Source organism: Ruditapes philippinarum, unplaced genomic scaffold (genome assembly GCF_026571515.1).
Source record: "Ruditapes philippinarum isolate M1 unplaced genomic scaffold, ASM2657151v2 ctg3279_1_1_1_1, whole genome shotgun sequence".
Classification (NCBI taxonomy): Eukaryota; Metazoa; Mollusca; class Bivalvia; order Venerida; family Veneridae; genus Ruditapes; species Ruditapes philippinarum.
Window position 1 is genome coordinate 1,129 of NW_026854504.1, and position 23,040 is coordinate 24,168.

General features: G+C 33.9%; 1 long non-coding RNA gene across 1 annotated transcript; it reads right to left on the reverse strand.

Annotated features, from left to right (window-relative positions):
* Nucleotides 1-3,876: 3,876 nt before the first annotated feature.
* On the reverse strand, nucleotides 3,877-22,699 carry LOC132740290 (uncharacterized). The gene is made up of 3 exons (XR_009627135.1): nucleotides 22,568-22,699; nucleotides 14,094-14,295; nucleotides 3,877-5,252 (listed from the first exon to the last, which is right to left on the reverse strand). It is a non-coding gene; the product is annotated as an uncharacterized LOC132740290 (long non-coding RNA).
* Nucleotides 22,700-23,040: the final 341 nt, after the last annotated feature.

Below are 23,040 nucleotides of genomic sequence, written 5' to 3' on the forward strand. Positions count from 1 at the left end.
GTTGGTTGGGGAGAATCAATGAATTTCACGCACGAGTGACTTAACATCCGGTTCGATCGCGTAAGTAAAATGTACTCGTCAAGACCTTCAATTTGATAACAAACAAGCCTATGTTTCGTTCATAAACGAAAAAGCTATGCGCGTTTTTCTGCATGAGTGATTTTGTCTGCCATATTCAAACTCTCCTATCTCAGAAACGGTAAGAGATGGTTGTGGTGATGGTTCCTGGTGGTGGTGGTGGTGGCGGCGGCGGCGGCGGCGGCGGTGGTGGTGGTGGTGGTGGTGGTGGTGGTAAAGGAGCAGGAGATTAATGGTGGTGGTGGTGAAGGAGCAGGAAAATTAATAAATGACAAATCCTGTTTTCAGTAATAAAATATACGCAGAAAAAACATTCTTTTTTTATACACACGTATTAAAATCTGATTGGCTGCTATTTTTGGCATGACGTTTATTCATCTATTTATGTTGTTATAAATAGTCACGTGACCAAAATCATTGGTCAAATAAATCTTCTGTCTGATTGGTTACATTCAGTCCGTAAGAAAAGACCAACTGCTGTTAGATTGGACAATGTCATTTCTAAATTTAGATCAGCGCATGCGCATAATGTATCGCAGTGGTGACTTCAGTCATTTTGGTGATTGGACGTCAAAGAGTAAACATCATTACGCAGTAAGTTGAGTTTATATTTCAAGTATAGTATTTTCAATGAAGAATGTTTAATAGAAATAAGAGCGTTTATGCACTAGTGATTTTTAGTCCATATTCATAAAGAGCACCTTAAAACATTTCGTACGATACCAAACATGACCGGGTTATGTTGACTAAGGAAGGCGTCATTCCACATTTTACGCTTGAGTGATTTTACTTCATATCTCGTGCCCTATCAAGTCAGCGATACAAAAATATACATTTTCTGAATTTAGTGAGTAATACCTTTCGTTCGATACAGGTATTGATAAGATCGGTCCGTTGGTTGTGGAGAATAAATGAATTTCACGCACGAGTGACTTAACATCCGGTTTGATCGCGTTAGTAAAATGTACTCGTCAAGACCTTCAATTTGATACCAAACAAGCCTATGTTTCGTTCATAAACGAAAAAGTTATGCGCGTTTTTCCGCATGAGTGATTTTGTCTGCCATATTCAAACTCTCCCTATCTCAGAAACGGTAAAAGATAGATCCATATAATAATACATTTTCTGTATCTACTCGCAGAGATCTTTCAAAACGGTATATACATTTCACGGTTTTTATGGACTTTGAAAAAATTGGTTTAAAAATCGCTAAAGGACCCATAACTCGAGAACGGCTTAAAATCGAATCGAGAACCTAGGGTTTATTTTGAAGCATTTGGTAAGGTATATCAAATGAAACAAAATATCTTGAAAATCGATATCGTAAGTGTTGCATAAAAGACAAAAAAGGCGTTTTTTATGTCAAAATTTATCCAGTTATCCTTCTCCACTTTTCATTGGTTAATGAAAAAGAGTGGGTTTCAAAACGAGGCTGTCTATTGTTAGACGTCATCGTTTTTCAATTTCATTGGCTGATCAAAATAGCAATACCAGTTTAAACCTGTCGTAAATTTGTCATAAATAGTTTAATAGGCGAGGAGTAAAGACTGGGGTAAGCTTATTTTAGTTATTTTAATGTTTTTACGCATGAGTGATTTCACTCTCGGTTTAACAGTACGAGCTCGTAGCATTTGTCAAGACCTTTCGTTTGATATGCAACATGCCTATGTTATGTCCAGTAACAAAAAAAGTTATACGTATTATATATGCATGAGTGATTTTGTCTGCCATATTCAAACTCTCCTATCTCAAAAACGGTAAGAGATAGATCCATATAATAATACATTTTCTGTATCTACTCGCGCAAAGATCTTTCAAAACGGCATATAAATCTAAGGGTTTTATGGACTTTTGAAAAAAATAGTTTAAAAATCGATAAAGGGCCATAACTCGAGAACAACTAAAAAATCGAATCGAGAACCTTGGGGTTATTTCGAAGCATTCTGTCAGGTCTACCATTTTATGCGAAAAAAAAATCAAACTGTATATCGTAAATGTTGCACAAAAGACGAAAAAACGCCTTTTCTGTTGTATTTTTTGTTTGGTTTTAGTGACCATTGATAATAGTGTTTTTTTTTTATAATTTTGCACATTTGTGGTGATCAGTTTTAAAATCATGTTGGCATTTCTTTTCCAAAATGAGTTTAAAATTATGCCCCAGTGGTAAACTGAAACTTCAATAGCTTATTGCTAACCCGCTTTAACTTTAGACGGATAAACGTTTGAATGGAGCATTGTCCGCATATCCGTTCCTAAATAAACATACGCCAGACCAAGTGGCAACTTTAAAGAGATTCATTTTAACACTTAAATGACCTTTGTTAACTCTTTCGAACTTAAATCAACTCACGCCAAATAATGTAAACAAGCTAGCCTTGGCACATGAATAGACCATTATTAAAGTATTCTTCCCTAAATAAACAAGACGCCAAACATTGCGGCGACTTTAAAGGAATTAATTTTGACAGTTAAATGGACCATTGTCCGCACATCTGCTCTTAAATCAACATACGCCAAACATTGTTGACATTCTGAATGGATTAATTTTGACAACTGAATAGCCTTTTGTCCGCACATCTGCTCTTAAATCACACACGCCAAACAGTGCGGCGACTTTAAAGGATCAAATTTGACATGTTTACTTTAAATTGTCCGCCCAGCTGGCCTTAAATAAATAGACGCCGCGACATGTTGGAGCTTGTTTTAATTTGCATTGGTTGACGTCATCAATCCGAGCGATGCGCATTAAAGGGATAGTACTTTTTTAATACTGGAGTCATTTCGTTGCTGGAGCTTAAGGAGTAAAGAGGTAATATTTTTATTAAAATGTTTTTATAAAGAAATACTTAAAATAAATATGTTAATAACCTTATTTGAAAATGAATAAGATAAATTATGTATTAAGGGTGATATTTAAAATATGAAGAAATACATTTAAAATGTTAGTTATTTCAGTTAAATTAAACGTGTATTATAGAGAACATTGATTAAAAGTAATAATTAAATCAGTTGTCAAGTACACTGTACGCAGTGTGGGAAAATATAAAAACAAAAGGAATCATTATTTTTGGCCATTCAATTTTGAAATGCTTGGATACTTATTTTATCTCCCGTCTTGGGCCGAGGACTGACCCTCAATGTCCGCGATTCACGCTCTAAATCGCGTATACAAGTCAGCTCCGTATACTTCCGGGAGATTAAAAATAGAACGATAATGTCATTCTAAAAATAGAACGATGATGTCATTCTAAAAATAGAACGATGATGTCATTCTAAATATAGAATCCAATATGGCGCCGCGCATGCGCAGTCGTGGGGGTAAACCGGCGCCTATACTACTATAGTGTAGTGGTAGACTGCTCTCTTTGTCAGGGTAGAGACCTTAGTTCGAATCCTGCAAAACGCATTTTTTCTTTTCATTCCCCCCCCCTTTTTTTAGTTTTTTTTACAAAGAACTACATTTCAGTTCTTATGATTTTTATTCACGCAATGCTATTTGAGAACATTTAGTTTTACACATATTTGCATTCAACAGGTTAAGTTACAAACAACACAGCTGTGATTAATGGAAGGAAAAATATAATATTATATGACTTGAGCAAAAAAAAAAAAAAATGTGGTGAATGGAATTTGCAATTTCAAAAAGAATAAAATTCTTCTTACTGTCAATCTGTTCATGACAGTTAAAATTTAATACATTTAATTTTGCTTAACCGTCATTAGTCTAACTTTAAATTGTGCAAAAAAATAAATTAAAATAAAAAAAATAAAAAAATAAAATAATACAGGTTTATAAGAAGAAAACTAAAAGTTACGTGACACAGTATAAAACCCGTTCTGAAAATAAAAACCATACTAAAAAATGTGCACACTTGCAGATTTGAACTCGAAACGTAACATTTTCATAACATGAATTCTTCATAATCTGAATTATCTAACATCTCCATACCCAGTTTTATTCTTCTATATTCTGACAATAGTAGGACAGATAAATAATGTAAACGTTATATCGTGTCCGACCTAATATATAGAAAATATTTAAATATTCCCAATATTATCAATTTGTTTGATAGGCCTTGTTTGTTCACTGTAGGGTTTTTTCTTTGAATACCAACATAAGCTAAACATATAAAAGTAAGACCTCGACGACAGAATCATTCAATAGTTTTAACAACTGGTATTTGTTTCACCCTAGCGTACGGAAACAAAATGTGAAGTTTTCTTAAGAAATACTGTGGCTGGTGTTTCAAATAACTTAGTATCTTTAAATGTTTATTTACTTAGAGACATAAAGTTCTATTAAAAAGCTGTTTACAAACGATTTTTTCAAGATATTGGCGCCCGATCGTTACTCATTTTTGGTCAATATTGACACTAAATGTCATAATATATCTATATATAAACGCGCACATTCACTGAATAAAACGTTTTGACCCTAATTGTATCTATTGAGTTAAAATTTATACTAGCAAAATATTACAAGTTCAAATTTCCAAACAGTTTTATTAATTTTTAACAAGATTTCACACAATAACATGTAGGTTAAATATTGCAACCTAAACAGCTTATTACGTGTGTACAATATCGGCATTCTTCTACAAAGAGTCCATTGTATGTAACCAAATAGGTACAAATTAGGAACACACTTTCAATGATCTAAATAGGTAAATTGCATATCGTTGTCATTATCAAGGCCATGTTGTTAATTCTTTTTTTGTTGGGTTTTACGTCGAACTAATACAATATAGATCAAATGGCGACTTCCCAGCTTTACTGGTGAAGAAGAATCTAGTGTGCTCATCCGTACATTATTGCAGAAAATAAAGGGCACCTGACTAGAACCACCGACGTTCCTTAAGCTTGCCTGCATGTATAGATTACTCAAATGAAAAAAATCGAAAGCCACTGGCGGGATTCGAACTCAAAACGTTAAGAGACAAGCGGTGTGAAGTTAAAGAACTTAATCACTCGGAAACAAAACAGGTTCAATTTGGTAATAACAAAATACAAAAAAATATTATTTTTTTAAGTTGGTAAATTGCATTTAATGTGAATAATAAATGTTAAGAAATTCAAGTAGATATAACTGAAATAATATTATTTGTTTCCATACTGTATTAATTAAGACGATACCTGTTTAGCGAGTCTATGACGTCGTACATTAAAACTGGTTCCTGAAAAAAAAAGAAAAAAGAAATAATGATATTGAAACAAACCATTTGTAGATGTAAATATTTAAACTACTTAACCTCAGTTTTAATTAAACGAATGCTTTAAGGACACAGATACGCAAGAAAATGCTCACAAACACGTGCACTGGCAACCAATCACGTGCTCGTGCATAAACGCTAACGAACTTTTTACACAACTGCATAAATTATTCAGAGTTTTCAATCCTTCATAAAAATCAATTTATTATGAAAGAGTATTCATTAATATACAATAAAAATAAAATAGAACAGTATGCCACTTGTGCATCTTGTATAACGTGTGTATTTTATGTCACGCGTACGTCCTGTGTATTTTGTGTCATATTTGGTGTCACGTGAACGCCTTGTGTATCTTGTGTCACCTTCGAGTCTTACGCTACTCTTGTGTAACACATGTAACTTGTATTTTTTTGCCACTTGTATGACTTGTGTCGTGTGTGTATTTTTGTGTCACGAGTGTCACTTATTTATATTTTGCCGTGTGTATCTTATGTTACTTGTATATCTTGTGGCTTTTATGTTTCTTGAGTAAAGCGAGTATCTTACCATATTGATAATCTTGTGTATATTGAGTCACGTGTATATCTTTATCACGTGTTAATATTGTGTTACGTCAGTAGATTGTGTGACGTTTATCTTGTTACACTTCTGACATTTGTTTTTAAGTCTCGTTTATAGCTTTTGTCGCTTGCTTATCTTGTGTAACGGTTGTATCATGTGTCACTTGTATATTTTATATGTCACAAATGTATCTTGTGTCACTGGTATATCCTATGTCGCGTGTTTACATTGTGTTAATTGTGTAATTTGTGCCATGCGAATCCCCATTGTCACGTGTATGCATTATCTTGCGTCGCTGGTATATCTTGTGTGACGTTTGGATCTTATGTCACTGATATAACTTTTGTCAGTGATATGAATTGTGTCACTGATATATCTTGTGTCACTGATTTAAAAGGGTAGTTGGTGCCAAGCAAAAGCTCTGACTTACTAGCCGTCTATATGTGCAAGGGGCTCGCGCACCCTGGCACACCGTCCTCGTCGTTTCTGCCTACAACGTAGGGTCACTCCCCTCGGCATTAGTCAGGACACCGGCAGCTGGTCTGCACTCCAAGTTCTGAAATTTGTTTATTTTTCGCCATCCTAAGGTTTTTCAAATCTTCTGCTGATGCCCTGACGTGCACGCTCCGAGGGGAAGTGAGAAGTAATTGTTAAATTTGTATCCTGCGTCACTTCCGTATCTTGTCACGTGTCTATCTCTTGTCTCGTGTATCCCGTCAAATAGTGTACATATAGTGTATAAACAGAGGTAAAAATGAAATCTCAGTTTTATGTCACTTAATATCAATCATTTGTGCAAAAAATCAATTTTTAAACTTTCACATTCTCTTTAAACTTTTAAACTTAAAACAGGATCACTTCATCTTCATATATTGTATGAAATAAGTGACAAAACTCATTTTAATGTTATAAAATGCGACAGTCATGTTTAAGGAAGATAAACGATTACTTTTTTAAATAAGATAAATGTGGACATGTAGATTACTGATAATATGATTATATGTAAGATTTAGTTCATGAAATTTCAGTATGATTTGAAACGGTCCTATTTCATAAAATGCTGACCAAATAATCTAGTTACAGGGCATCTGTTTCCCAATGTTTAGTGTGGTAAATAATTCGCGTTCAACGCTACGAACAAGAGCTATGTTACCGAAAGTTGGTTGGCCGTTTATGACTCGAATAATGCATGAAGAGGGCGTTTGATGTTTTCCTCCACGAGTAAAGCTCAGGGCTGGGAATCAAAACTGCGTCGTATCCTATAAAATGTAAACAAACGCCGCCATCTTGGAACGAAAAATGTATGTTTTTGTTTATAACTCTTTTTGTTGGAAATGACTGAAAACCAGATATATGTATTAACACGCTACACTATTTTCCGCTTCGTGCGGTATATGTTGCTTGCACAACTATTTTGTAAAACAAAAGTTATAGCGAACTTGCAACTCGAAGCGGAGCAGAATTTTTGTGAAATTGTGTGGATACGACGCAGTTCATATTGCTTTATCTATCGTTTTTTCCTTCAAATCAATTATGTTCTCGTTTTCAGAGTTCAACATAAACTTCAAAAAAAATTTTGCATCATTTACTAAACTTTCATTAAAAAGAGATGTTTATATTCCAAGAAAATAATGATTTTTACGAAATGATACGACGCAGTTGAAAACTAGAAATGTGTCCATAGGACACTGATGCCCCCACACGCCACTGTTCTGTCAATCTTATGACTCTAGGTCAAATATTTTTTGGACTACATGTGCCACAAGTTGAAAACTAAAAATCAACAAACGGCCATAATTCTGTTAAATTTGGTCGCAGCAAAATATCCTTCCTTTACTACCATCTACACATTAAGGTTGTTAATCCCTGGAAGTTTAAGCAAAATCTGCCATCCGGTTTAAGAGGAGTTGCGTTCACAAAATTTCTACATAGTATATAGTGAAAAAATCAACAAAGTGCCATAATTCTGTAAAATTTGGTCGCAGCGAAAATTCCTTCCTTTACTGCCATCTACACATTAAGGTTGTTCATCCCTGTAAGTTTAAGCAAAATCTGCCATCCGGTTTAAGAGGAGTTGCGATCACAAAATTTCTACATAGTATCTAGTGAAAAAATCAACAAAGGGCCATAATTCTGTAAAATTTGGTCGCAGCGAAAATTCCTTCCTTTACTACCATCTACACATTAAGTTTGTTCATCCCTGTAAGTTTAAGCAAAATCTGCCATGCGGTTTAAGAGGAGTTGCGTTCACAAAATTTCTACATAGTTATCTAGTGAAAAAATCAACAAATGGCCATAATTCTGTTAAATTTGGTCGCAGCAAAAATTCCTTCCTTTACTACCATCTACACATTAAGGTTGTTCATCCCTGTAAGTTTAAGCAAAATCTGCCATCCGGTTTAAGAGGAGTTGCGTTCACAAGATTTCGGGACGTACGGACGGACTGACTGACGGACGGACTGACGGACGGACTGACGGACGGACGGACGGACAAGTGCAACGCTATATGCTCCCACATTGTGGGGGCATAATAAAATATGATACGACGCAGTTGTATTTTCATTGCAGGCTGCATATTGGTTAAACTATTTAAATTATGTGCTAGGTATGCTAATAACGTCCAACAACATTTCTTGTTTACAACTTAAGTCAAAAGCAGAGGTCACTCGTTGGTTCCATAAAAATGAAAATGTAATACAATTCTATAAAGGCTGCATTTTTCGGTCGCATTTTAGTACCTATCATAAGCATCTACAAATTCCGGAAAGCTGTATCAAATGCAATATACATTGAAACACGTGATCGCACACCCATATTACGTGTTCCAGTGTTGCCTTAGCATACTTCTAAAATTGTTCCCTCGATTTAGAAATGGGAGTGCTAGAAATTCCAGTGTAACCACTCCTGGACCCTGTATTAATCAGGAATGACCTTTTTTTTAAAAAAAAGAGAGAAAGAATTACAAATTTTGAAAAGGTCTCTTGCTATCGGAAGAGAGCTATGTGCAAATTGGTTTTATAAATGGTTAAGCTACAATATATTTTTGCAAGTTTAGTTCGTTTAGTCATTTATGTTCAGCGCCGCGGAACTTTACCGCTGATTTTGTCGTATTGCATTTCTTTATCGCCGATGAAAGGTCTACAGAATGAATTTTCTATATTTGCACTCAAGTATCATACATTCTTTTCTAAAATTCTTCTTTAAAAAACTTTAAATTTTCAAAATCGAGTTACATATGGTGCAACTACAAATTATTTTGTAAAGAATGTGTCCGTTTTGCAAAGGTATTTTACGCTGTGCACACAGATATAGGCAGACATGATCTTTCAACAGTATTGAAGAAGTTTTCACAATATTGAACAGAAAATTAAGGTCAGATTATCGCATCGATTTTTCAACTGACTAGATATACCTTCATACAAAAGTGTGATTTTTATTTGATAATGAATTGCCTGAAAACTTAAACAAAAGTTTTCAGAAAATGACTTCACGATGATTCCCCCCCCCCCCTCCTTAACATTGAAAATTTCTCTGCTAGTCATACAGAAATAAGAAATTTAAATGTTATTCTCTTTATAATTAATTCAAATATTTATAATCTTAAAACTTCACGATAGAAGTTAATAAAAAAGCTGCTTATTTGTACAGCTGACGTTAACACATTTTGTTAAAAAAAATCAGACAGGTTTGTCCGACCGAGGCCGAGCAACTTTTTATGTTAATTGAATTCAAATCACTAGAACTGAACTGCTATGAATTCGAGACTCACCAGGGACTTTTTATTCTTTCGTGTGGAAAACCTATCTAGCTAGTTTCAAAATATCGATGGTTCTCTGCAGATGCAACATTTTGCCTGAAATAATGCACAAAGGTCCTAGCCCCTAGTAAAGCTAATGTGTAGAGTGAAAGTTTGAAAACAAACCACAAAAAAACAGTCATTACCCAGAACATGCAGAACCACAATTAACTTAGAGCGTAGCTAGCCAAAATGAATTCAAGTTAATAGATTTCTACATTTGTTTGCGAAAAAAATTAGGGATAATATTAAACATACAGGAAAATATAAGAAATTATTTCAGATATTATGATCAATTAGGTAACATGTTCATGTTTAACTAAAAAGTAGCTTCCGCAATGTAAACTTTCAAATTAAATGTTAATGGGCATGACACAATGTATTCTAAATAATCAAAAGCAACAGAACATTGCTATACACCGCAAATGATCTTGTTTTTTTTCTAGCGCAAGTGTTTATTCCATAAAATAGAAGTATATTGCCAAAATTATCCCTGTTGAAAAGACTGCCAAAAATACAACTGCGTCGTATCATATTTTATTTTCAACTGCGTCGTATCATTTCGTAAAACTCATTATTTTCTTAGAAAATAAACATCTCTTTTTAATGAAAGTTTAGTAAATGATGCAAAATAATATTTCGAAGTTTATGGTGAACTCTGAAACAAATATATAATTGATTTGAAGGAAAAAACAATAGATAAAGCAACATGAACTGCGTCGTATCCACACATTTTCATAAAAATTCTGCTCCGCTTCGAGTTGCAAGTTCGCTATAACTTTTGTTTTACAAAATAGTTGTGCAAGCAACATATACCGAACGAAGCGGAAAATAGTGTAGCGTGTTAATACATATATCTGGTTATCAGTCATTTCCAACAAAAAAAGTTATAAACAAAAACATACGTTTTTCGTTCCAAGATGGCGGCGTTTGTTTACATTTTGTAAGATACGACGCAGTTTTGATTCCCAGCCCTGAAAGCTGGAAAGCCACCAAATTAAAGCTACAGTCTCACTTACATCCCGGCATAGCCCCGGTAGACGTCCGGGGTGATCCGTGAACGACCGGGATACGACCGGGAACAACCGGAGTACACAACCGGAGTACATCCGTAAAATTTTACTCTGCCGGCAACGTCCGGGATGATCCGGGAACATCCGGCATTCGACCCCGGATGTTACAAAATATTTAATATCACCGGGGTGGTCCGGGATGATCCGGGAAGGTATAGCTTTGCCGGCTTCATCCTTAGCTCTGCCGGGAACGACCGGGATTATACCAGGGAAGCACCGTACCTCTGCCGGCACAAACCGAGGATGATCCGGGGTATGATATAGCCGGTAGAGCTGTAGAGCGTCGGTATATGCCGGCAGAGCCCCGGTAACTACAGGCAGAGCCCCGGAGGATAAAGGTTGAGCTACGGTTGATCCCGGTAGAGCCCCGGCAAAGCCAGGATCAATTCAAGGATAACGACAATTTGCGAAAAAAAACCTTCCCATTTCCCTTCTATCCAGTATGGCATAAGGATTTTTCAGAAAATCATCATAAATTACTATCCTGGAACAATAGATATTATATTAAACTAGAAATGTGTCCATAGGACACGGATGCCCCCACACGCCACTGTTCTGTCAATCTTATGACTCTAGGTCAAATATTTTTTGGACTACATGTGCCACAAGTTGAAAACTAAAAATCAACAAAGGGCCATAATTCTGTAAAATTTGGTCGCAGCGAAAATTCCTTCCTTTACTGCCATCTACACCTGAAGGTTGTTCATCCCTGTAAGTTTAAGCAAAATCTGCCATCCGGTTTAAGAGGAGTTGCGTTCACAAAATTTCTACATAGTATATAGTGAAAAAATCAACAAAGGGCCATAATTCTGTTAAATTTGGTCGTAGCAAAAAATCCTTCCTTTACTACCATCTACACATTAAGGTTGTTCATCCCTGTAAGTTTAAGCAAAATCTGCCATCCGGTTTAAGAGAAGTTGCGTTCACAAAATTTCTACATAGTATCTAGTGAAAAAATCAACAAAGGGCCATAATTCTGTTAAATTTGATCGCAGCGAAAATCCCTTCCTTTACTACCATCTACACATTAAGGTTGTTCATCCCTGTAAGTTAAAGCAAAATCTGCCATCCGGTTTAAGAGGAGTTGCGTTCACAAGATTTCGGGACGTACGGACTGACGGACGGACGGACTGACGGACTGCAACGCTATATGCTCCCACATTGTGGGGGCATAATAAAAACTATATATCAATGTTATCATTTTCGGGGGTTTTCAATCCACCGGGGTTCTACCGGGGCTCTGCCTGGATCGTCCTGGGCTCTGCCAGGATTCTGCCTGGATCGACCGGGGCTATGCCTGGGTGAACCGGGGCTCTTCCGGCGTCATCCGGGAACGACCGGGGAAGCACCGGCATGAACCGTAGCTTCACCTGGGCTCTGCCTGGATGATCCGGAGCGCATCCTGGGTGGTTAGTTGTATCGTAGTGCTGCCGGGGTAAGTGTGACCGCAACAATAATTTCACCCCGGATCGTCCCGGTAACTTACCGGGATGGTCATGGACTCTGCCGGGAGTAAGTGAGACCGCAGCTTAACTTCTCTGTGTCGGTGTGATACATAGAAGCGATTAAATTAGTTCAGCATTAAATGGTGGCTGATTTCTGCAATGTTGTGCCTTCTGCCCCTCAAAAGTCGAAGGCGTTGTTGACACGATAATATGCTCACTTATGGTGTATTCACCTTTGACTTTTCAGGGCACTGACACGAAGACACATACAAGTTAGGCGAAATAACGATATTTTGATAGGCTTAGACACAAATTAGAGTAGAATTATCGTGTCGTCGGGTAGAATCTTCATATCGGTGGCCTATACTTGTCGTGTCGTCGGGCCCTCGCCTTAAAAGACGGTTTACTTCATGTACTTGGCCAATTTATCGTTTGGCAGAAAGCAGCCGTTTTCAGATATATATGTTAGTAGAACAAACGTCTCTCGTCTCAGACCAAAATACATCTTATCTTAAAACGACATAGTGAACACTACCATGAAAGTTGTTAGTATATCAAAAGTCCTCTCATAAAATTTAGGATATACATAAGCTATAATCTTATGAAAGGGTCAATGTTTTAATTATTAAGGTCAGTACTTTTTGACCGCCCCCCCTCCAAAAAAACAACAACAACAAACAACAACAACAAACACAAAAGCAGCATATACATTTGTAAATTAATGTTGGCCTACGTGTAGATTTCATAGGAGGGTTCTTAAGAGATTTTGTCCCGGATGGCTTGTGTCCGTATCCTTTTTTATGTACGAACAGTTATAATTAAGTTCATACATGTAATTACTTATATTGAACACATATGAACTATCCATGTATTTTTTATTTTCAATTATTTTTCCCCATTTATTCGTGTTTGAAATCTTAACCATATGTTTCATCTCAGCATATGTTGCTAAAGATGAACATATTGCTTTAATACATTTTGTATTTCCCGATAAATTAGAAATATAATTGTTATAATATCAGCATACCTTCTTTCTATACAGAATGTGACAATTTTAACGATAATTTTGAATTAGCTATAAAATAACCCGAAACATGAAACTACATCAAATTTGCATATTTATCTTTTTTTTTAAAAATATAATTTATAATTGAAATAATATGTGATCTGACAGTTTTAGCAAATGAAATTATAAAATGAAATAAAATAGAACAGATCAGACTTGTACATTGTACATCGCCATGCAAATAGATAACAAAACTATTATCACATGTCACAATGTCATGATAACACAAAATACAATTTGATACTTAATCAGGTAAGAGAAAAATACATTTGTATACAAAGAGAATGATAAGATATGTTATAAGATAATATTTTCTCAAGTATACAGCACTAGAAATCCTACTAGCAACCTCACATGATAATGTATACCATGTTTATATTATAAAACGGAATAGATGAAGGAACAAATTAATGTCACATGATGTGACGACGTGCCCGAGTTCTGGTGCTAGTCCGAAATATAGTACCATTGATTCAGATATTAAGGAGCACGTCTATTAAAAACGCTTTAAAGACCAACATCGACATGCTACCGTCTTCTCATTTCATGTTATAAAACTGACTTTGTAGCAATTATTCAAAATGGAACTATTAACGAAAAGACTTCCCTTTTCTGCAGATAGATTTAATAGATCTACTCTAGTTCAATCAGCAAGATAATTACGTTCTATATAGTGAGGTAAAACCGTACTAGAACTGGTTTGTCGGGATAAGTCTTCAAAAATATAAAACAGTTTAAATCACAATAAAATGAATTAAAAAATGCAACTTTACACCGGCTATGAGGAGCTAGAAGAAACAACAATGCTACAACAACATCAACAACAACAACAACAACAGCAACAACAACATGAAATTAACTAACCTGACGTTTTAGCTGTGATCACTAGTTGAAATAACAGATACACAGTAACAACTGGTGCCAATATCAGTTTAAATATTCGTTTCCTGGAACTAGAATATCTGTTGCTGAAAAAAGATCCACGCATTTTTCCCGCGTCCTTTCACTTGTGAGCAACATTCGTGTGAGCTTATAAATCCATTATCGGCTGACAACATGAACGTATCTGAAAAAACACGTTTGTTGAATACTGTAAAATATAGCAATGATTATTGACAGATTCAATAATTTAAATAGATAGTAAGTTTATTCTTTATTATTAAGGATATTGAGCAGCAGCAGCTGCAGCAGCAGTAATAGCAACACAACAACAGAAAATAACAATTATCCATTCAAAGGACAGAAAAAACAACAACAAAAAACAAACAAACAAAAAAACAACAACAAAACAACAGGCAGAATAGGGTCGGAAGGTGAAAATCGGCCCGCAAAATAAATAATAATGGCTACGAGGCTCTTTCAGACCGTGGTCATTATTCACTTTAGGACCATTTTCACTTTTCGGCTAGTTCTGTGACGTGTATCAATGTTTTTTATTTACAATATTATGCTTGATAATATGATAACTATTTATTTATCACAATAATAACAAGAAAAGTAAAAGTAAAGTAAAAAAGAGAGTGAGAGAAAAAGAAAGAAAAGAAAACAACAATAACAACAACAACAACGACGACAACAACAACAACATAATATTGTAATAGAACTGGTAAGATTTAATAGTATCACTATTTAATTTATTTTAATATTACTGTCGTTGAAATACCTGTCTCTGTACTGTATAGTACAGTAACTTATACTAAGTTGCTTCTCTTATGTACATGTTACAAAGTCCACTGGAATCAAGAAGCAAGTTTTATTTTCTCGGAATAAAACAATTAGATCTAACTGTCGTGTTTTTTTTATTTCTTTTAATTTCAAATAAACTGCGTTTGTACAAATTATTACGGATATTGGCCCGTTAAATAAATAAATGGTCACAAGTGGTCCAAGAAAGAGTTCAGGAAAGTCAGAAGTCAGTATATTAGACTCTTACACCCTTTAGCTTCTGATTTTCTACTGATTTTTTTTCTACTATTTTTTTTACTGTTTTTTTTTCTACTGTTTTCGAGGAGGTGTGTTTTTTTAGTACAGAATCGATAAGTATGCATGGGCGTGCAGAAGTACGTGTAGGAGTCTGGATAATTTCACCCCTGTTGATGCATTCATTGTTTGCTTAATTTTCACATAACATATTTTGCATATTTTGACTAGAGACTTTCTTTATTAAATTGTTTACTTTGAGTGTTCTTTCTTTTTATACATAGAATAATATGATTATTTGGGGCGGGGGGAGGGGGGCAAATATCCAAATTAATATTTTACTAAGGGCCAAGGGGGAAAATGTCCGATTATGCTCTTTGTGCAAAAGTTCCTATACCATCGTATGCATAGAACAGCACATACAGTAGATATTTTAAAACAAATAATGCATGGCAAAAATAAACGAGAGTTTTATATCGACAAAGTAATCCTTCACTTCTGTAAAATTACTTTAAAGGTCCCACAGAACTAACAAATGAGTCTGACAACAAGTGGTATTATATATGGAATATATTCGTTGATTCTTGGTAGAGCTACAAGTTTTAGTTTTAACTTGATACATTTGATCAAGCTGAATAACTTTAACAACATCATTATCTATCTATTATCATGATTTAAATGAATTTGCGGATCAAACATCTATTACAATTGATCCTAACAAAAACTAGATTACATTTCAAATACCGGCATCATATCTTCTATACAATCTAAAATTGTGAATCAAATGAGATGATAATAGAAAATCATTCAGTCCCTTTAACAAGCAGATGTCGTGATTATAAATTCAGAGATAGTAAAAAATAAAGGATACATGCATAATAATTCACATAAGTTCTCGAAGTTGCATTTGTTGACTCTTTATTTGTTTTTTTTTTACAGAATTTATTTTAGTTCGTGTTGGAAGCTTAAAGCTTAAAGACACACTTTCGAAACCGTTTCTGGAGCCAACCAGTACTGAGCAATGAGTGTGAAGTTTCTTGCTTAAGGAAACAACGACTTGCCCCTGACGGGGCTTGAACCCATGCGGCTAGCGATCATTAGATTCACCACTCGGCCATGCCGCCCCTTTATTTAAAGTGAATTGGTCTATACTAGAAGATCTGTTATTTCATAACTAATTTTGTTGATAGTATTCAGTATCATACAAGAAAACAACCACAAAAGAATTATATACGAATGTTGTTGGTAAGTGTTGAATACATGACCCGACATAAATATATAGCAGATAATAAAGTGTTGTACAGCAAACTATTATTATTCATCATCATTATGTATGTTCATACTAAATCACTTACCAATAATTTAAAAACATTTACGGTGATTTACCCCATCATAGACCGATCCACTTTAATATCATTATAACTCCTCTATTTACTCATCTGGAGGCATGCCGCTTTAACAGGTTATAGATCGATACCATTCGTATTCTTTATCAACAAATATAGGTTTAAAGTGGATTGGTCTTCAATGGACAAATTTTCTATAGATATGTCAAGTATTAGTAAAGAAAACCCCAATAGATTTGTATAATTTGGATATTCTTTAAACCTAACATTGAAATAAAGGTCGAGATATCAATTAAGGTCAATAGGCAAACAAAATAATGCTGTATCAACGCATTATACTGTTTTATGATGTTTTTTTTCTGTCGATTTACTAGACTGATTAATAGTTTGCTGATTTACCAAACTAAAAAAGTAATACAAAAAAGCAAATACGTTAGTGTTTTCCTTTTATATATGTATGTTATTTCTGTATGAAAATTAAAACGTTATTTCCCTGTGGAAAAGTGTTTACAAACTGTCTGCATGTTCGGATATATTACACCGGTTTTATTTAGCGTTCAGTAATATCACAAAACATAAAACGTTTATGATTTATCAAGATAACTGAGTTGTATCAATACTTTGCAATCTATTAATTTGCGTTGAAACCCCTAGGGTATACCATGTTAATTTTATCGCGTTAATCAACGTTTTTTTTTTCACTCGCTCCGATTTTTTATTGATTACTTAAACATATCTTTAAAAATGTGTGTCTGTCCAAAGTGGGGCCGCTATTATAAAATATAATTATATAGAGGATATTTGTTTGTTTTCCATGTAAGATCGATATTTATTATATAGACTTATAAATGTAATACTGAGAAATATTGATGAAATAAAATGCGAAGATCTACTTTTATTTTCCGTATTTTCACTGTAAAAAATATTTTTCACAGCAGTGAAACATATTTTCCGTATTTTCACCTGTGTCTTGTAAGACTACTTTCTTATAAATTCAGCCAATACACAAAAAATTAAAAGGGAGTTCTACCTAGTTATAAGATTAAAAAAGAGAAAAGTAGATATATAGTATAATAAAACAGAAAATTCAAGTTTTTTATGAATAGATCTACAGGATTTATTTTCATCTTGTGGTATGAAAGTTATCATATTTCACTCGTGGTAATTGTGAACCCTACTTGTGAGTTTACAAATTTTATCTGTACCCTGACTTGTGAGTATTTTTAAGGATTTTAATGGAGAAAACGTTTATTGTTTAACGTATTTATTTGTTTATTGTCAGGCAAAATCAAAGAATGCAGTTGTCTACATTGCCCTTTCTCTTCAAAAAAATTTGGACACGCTATATAATATATTATTCACAATATGGACATAAGAACAAAAGCTTATCATAAGAATTTCTCAGTTTGACGGCAATAACAGAAACATATAATCATACACCAAAGACTTTAGAATTATTCCAAAATAACTGAAAAAATAATAAAAAGGACTTGAAAAGCAAACGATATTAAAAAAAACAGTAAAAGTTTCAAGACAAGAAAAATAACCTCCAATCAAGAAATGTCAAAAAATCAAAACGCCTGTTTAAAGATGTTCACACATCGACAGAAGACACATTTATTTGGTTCAGATGACGAAGAGTTTAAGTTTAAACTTGGTGTCAACACTTATAGACAGATCCCACATTTATGTTGTGTTTTCAGGGGATTGTTTGTTACACGAAAGCTACTGTCAAGACCCTCAACTACAAATGATTCATCCAAATCCATCTGAAATACATGTATATGGCAATTTATAGAAAGGAACTGGATTTATATGTATCTTTTGACTTAATATAACTATAGCCAATGATAAACTTTTTAAGTTGTGTGAAAAGAAAAGTAACAAGTTACCTTAGACACTGCCAAGATTGTAAACAATTTAAAAATAAGTGGAAATAAACTTGCAAGAGTGAAAACTACCTTTTAGACATTTAACGACAATATGCAGGAAACTCCTTAAAATGATTTATTAAGAGTGATCCTAGTCGTACATGTCAGAAATAGAAAGTCAAGGTATATTTGAGAATATAAAAACTGTGTTTAAAAAGCATAATGAAATCAACGTAGGTGTTTCAACATGTTGCTAAAAATCCTGTGATGATCTTTCGAGGAGGATTGATTCGAATAGGGTTCACGTCAAAACTTACAACAATTCAGTTGAACTAAATGGTAGAAACGTTTATAATACTTATGTTATATCTTAGCTTTATATCTTTCCAAAGAAAAACGAATGGTAAATGAAGATACGATTTGATAGTTGATAATTCCTGTCAAGAATTTTTTTTTCTAATTCGTATTACCATGCTGGTATTTCCATGGAAAGTGAAAACATGACGAAGATCCATTCATGTGCAGTATCAGTTACTTATATAAAATAAAAGATATGCCATGCTCTTGTGACACATTAACTTCATATTCTGCACGCTAAAATTTGGAACATAGGACAAAAACAGTAAAAATCATTAAAAGTGACTCGCAAGTTATGGTTCAGTGAAAACACATGTAGGTACAGATCATTAAAATTGTTTTAGCAAGACGGGTACAGTTATCAGAATGTTAGCCTCTATTATTTACTATGCTTTTATCAATATTCAAAGATATCTACACAAGTGTCTGCCCGGTAACATGAGGTAAGACAATAAAGTTAAGATTCAGATATGATTTATAGTGAAGGTAAACAATTTTAGGCATACATTTGCTTGTGTAATCGGCATGTGTTGACATAAACAAAACATAAAATGAAAAGCACAGCGTTTTATGCGCATATAAATGTAAAGAAGCTGGTTATGGATGTATCAATAAGCAAAGAAAAATTATTTCTTAATATGATGGGGCCCAGATAGGGCATTTTTTCACTGTTTGAGGCCTCAAAAAAAAGGGGGGCGGGGCAAAAAGCCGTCGAAACACGCTTATATAAGGGAAAAAGTTAACAAAAAATGATGAAAAACCTTGGAATTACCCAAAAACTAGTTTTTCCATGTTAACACGTGCCCTGACACCTAATTTTGGTGAAAAATTGTTGTTTTTTTGACATTTTTTATTTTTCTTTTAATAAACCTTTTACCCCAAGAGTATATTGCGAAAAATGGCCTTTTTCATTGAAAAACCTCCTGTAACAAGTTCAAACTGCTATGAAACTATGAAAAAAGCTTCAATACTGATGAAACTTGGCACAAATGTAGACCATAGCCTCTGTAACAGCATGCTCAATTGTAAATTTCCTGTTACCATGGCAACGGGGGACGTCTCAAAATTGCCAAAAATCACTACTTTGCATTGTTTTTTCCACCAAAACTGATTTCAAAGTGCTGCAACTTCTCAATGAATTGAGATAGAGTAAAAGGCTTTTCAGCGTCGGTTACTATAGTTCCTCTAAGATCAGCCTGGGGCCATTTTTAGCCTGTCACATGTCCAAAATTTTCTTTGCGATGAGGGGGACTGCCGCCCCCTTCAAAATTCCCAAACAGAAGGGGGCACGTCCCCCTTCTGGAAACCCCTTGATGTAACTTTTTGGTGGGGGACGGCGCCGAAAAAGTGGTCACTTATTTTAACAACATTTTTCAAACGAAAAACAGTGTTTGGGGCCTAAATAGGTCATTTTTTCACTATTTGAGGCCTTAAAGGGGGGGGGGGGGCCGTCAAAACACGTCTATATGAGGGAAAAGGTTAAACATATATTTAAAAACGTGTTCCTGTCCAAAGTGGGGCCTCTGTTATAAAAGATTATTATATCGAGGATATTTGTGTTTTGCATGTAAGATCGAAATTTATTATATAGAATTATAAATGAAAAACTGAGAAACATTGATGAAATAAAATGCGTTCTTTAATTTTCCGTATTTTAACTGTAAAAATTATTTCACACAGCAGTGAAACATATTTTCGTATTTTCACTTGTGTCTTGCGGCTAATTACCCTGCTGTTTGAATTTAGGTTGAAATATTCCTGGGAATGACCCGAGTGGGTCATATCGTTTTTATTGTTTTTCTAAGAAAGATCAAGACATGTTGAAAATGTACCAACCTTAAAACGAATAAATGTTGATAGATGCATTAATATCTTAAATAAAATTAAAGCATAATTTCCCCTTCCATTTATTATTGGCTAAAACAGCTTAACTGATTGAATATTGGTTGTTCCGGGTTAATATTCAGTATTGATTTACGACACTTAATTAAGTATTGACATTCACATTAAACATGAAAAACACAAAACAAGTATCCCCTACGTATAAATATTTTTCACTTGGGATTTAGATCTATTTAGAAAGCCGTATAAGATATTTTTTCGACAGAAACGACTTTTACGTCGTTCAATAATTTTTGGTTGACACACGTTGAGATTTTTTCAGCTTTCGTGGAACATAACTTTATCATTAGGAATCTTTTTATTAGACATGCTCTGCAGTGGAAAGTGAAATTATATTGATAATTTTCACAGTGAAATTATATTTGATAATTTTCAATGTAGCCGGACTATAGATCTATTTGAATACGGGTGAAAATAATATTTCATAACTAAATGGAATTATCAACAGGAATAAATTCCGTCGTATGTAAATCATACTTCTTTAGTAAAAGCAAGTAAATAACTACATACATTGTGCTAAAAATGTAAGAAAATTCGAAGAACTAAATTCCAACATCGATATGGTGACTTCATGATGTGATGACGTCATGAGGAAGAGCACATGGCGTTCGTTACGCGGCAAAACAAGTAAAATAACTTTAAATCACTTAAAAGCATAAAATTAATAGAAAAATTGTTGTTTTGCATGTAAAGAATGAAATATTACTTTTTACTCGTAAAAATATTGCATCTGCTGTCCATTCAGTGAAATATATAGAGGATATTCAAGTTTTTTCTTTAAATACAGAATTTATTTTCATTGAGTGGTATGGATATAAATATTTCACGAGTGGAGCCACGAGTGAAATATGATAATAATTTTTATACCACAAGATGAAAATAAATCCTGTAGATCTATTAATAAAAAACTTGAATTTTCTGTTTTTCTTATATAATAGATAGATCTATACTTTTTCTCTTTTTTAACCTTATAAATAGGAAGAACTCCTTTTTAATTTTTTTGTGTATTGGCTGAATTTATAAGAAAGTAGTCCGGCATTATAATTACCACTAAAGAATTTGTTCAAGATAAATCAGGGCTACTAAAATTGGAGAAAATTTCACAACAGTCTTTTCAACAATTTTCAACAGTTTTTTCAAGATTTTATAAAACTTACACTAAATGTTATAACATTGTACCGTACAATGCATTGGTATGACTACCGTTAATGACAATGCTTATAAAAAGGCAGATCTATGATAAATGCATACAATCATTACAGTCATTCTACCTTCCCCACTTTATAATATTACCAAATATGGAAAATTGTCTAGATCTGCCAGATGGGATTGCTTACAAAAGATATATTTTTCAATCATCACTTGAAAAAACTTGATAACAATAATAAGGACCCCTACGTAAAGTCTGATGAATATTTAGTGGTACATCATATAAATAAATGTTTTAAATACACCTAAGACTGAGGTAAATGGTAAAACTCTGTAGCCAATACTTAATAAATTTTTTTAACTTGCTTTGAAATTTTTTATCACTATTTTAAACATGTGACTATTTTGATATAAATCTAGTTTAAGTTGGGCAATTTATATTGTGTCACTTAAAACAAACACTTTCTTATTGTTTTTCTGAGAAGATCTGACAAATAATCAAGTATGGCATTCCTGCAAGTGTTGAAGTTAATACAACAAGTGACTTTATGTAGATCTACTTAAGTCAGACATGGTTTCAGCGCCACAGAATTAAGAATGTGTTTGAATTTAGGTTGTGATTGAAAATTGGTTGTTTCTAAATTTTTATTACTCTTATTAGATCTTGTTTAAATTGTCATAGTTTTCAACAGATTAACATTGGATGTTGGGAATTCTATTAATGTTATTATTATTCTCTTGTAAACATGTGTTTTAAATGTTGTAATTCATGAAATAATAATTTTTCACTTACTTCCGTGTTTTGGCGACCACGTTATCAACCTTGAGCTGTGACGTCATCTGTTACGTAATGTTTTTGCAAGCTACTGTTTTTATCTGCACTACGTATTCATAAAATGGTGTAGCTATGACAACTTCAAGCACCCGGCCACTGCGTTTAAAAAAATATTTACCAGGGGTAATAAAGAAATCTAAGTGCCTAACTATTGTTAATAAAATAAATGTAAAATTTATATTAGCCCTTCTCACGCGAAAGGAACTGTTAGAAGGAGGATGGACTTCTTATAAACATTTGTCAGATAGATCTAGATCTATTGGAAAACGAAGAAACACACGTCAAAAGTTTTCTCATACTTATTGACCTGTCCTGTGTAATCTTCTTTCTTGTCATATATAAAGGAAAGTTGCAAATATAAAGTCCCGGCTAACAAATTTATGCTCGATTTTTCAAATGTCCTAGAGTTCTTAGAACTGATAATTTTTATC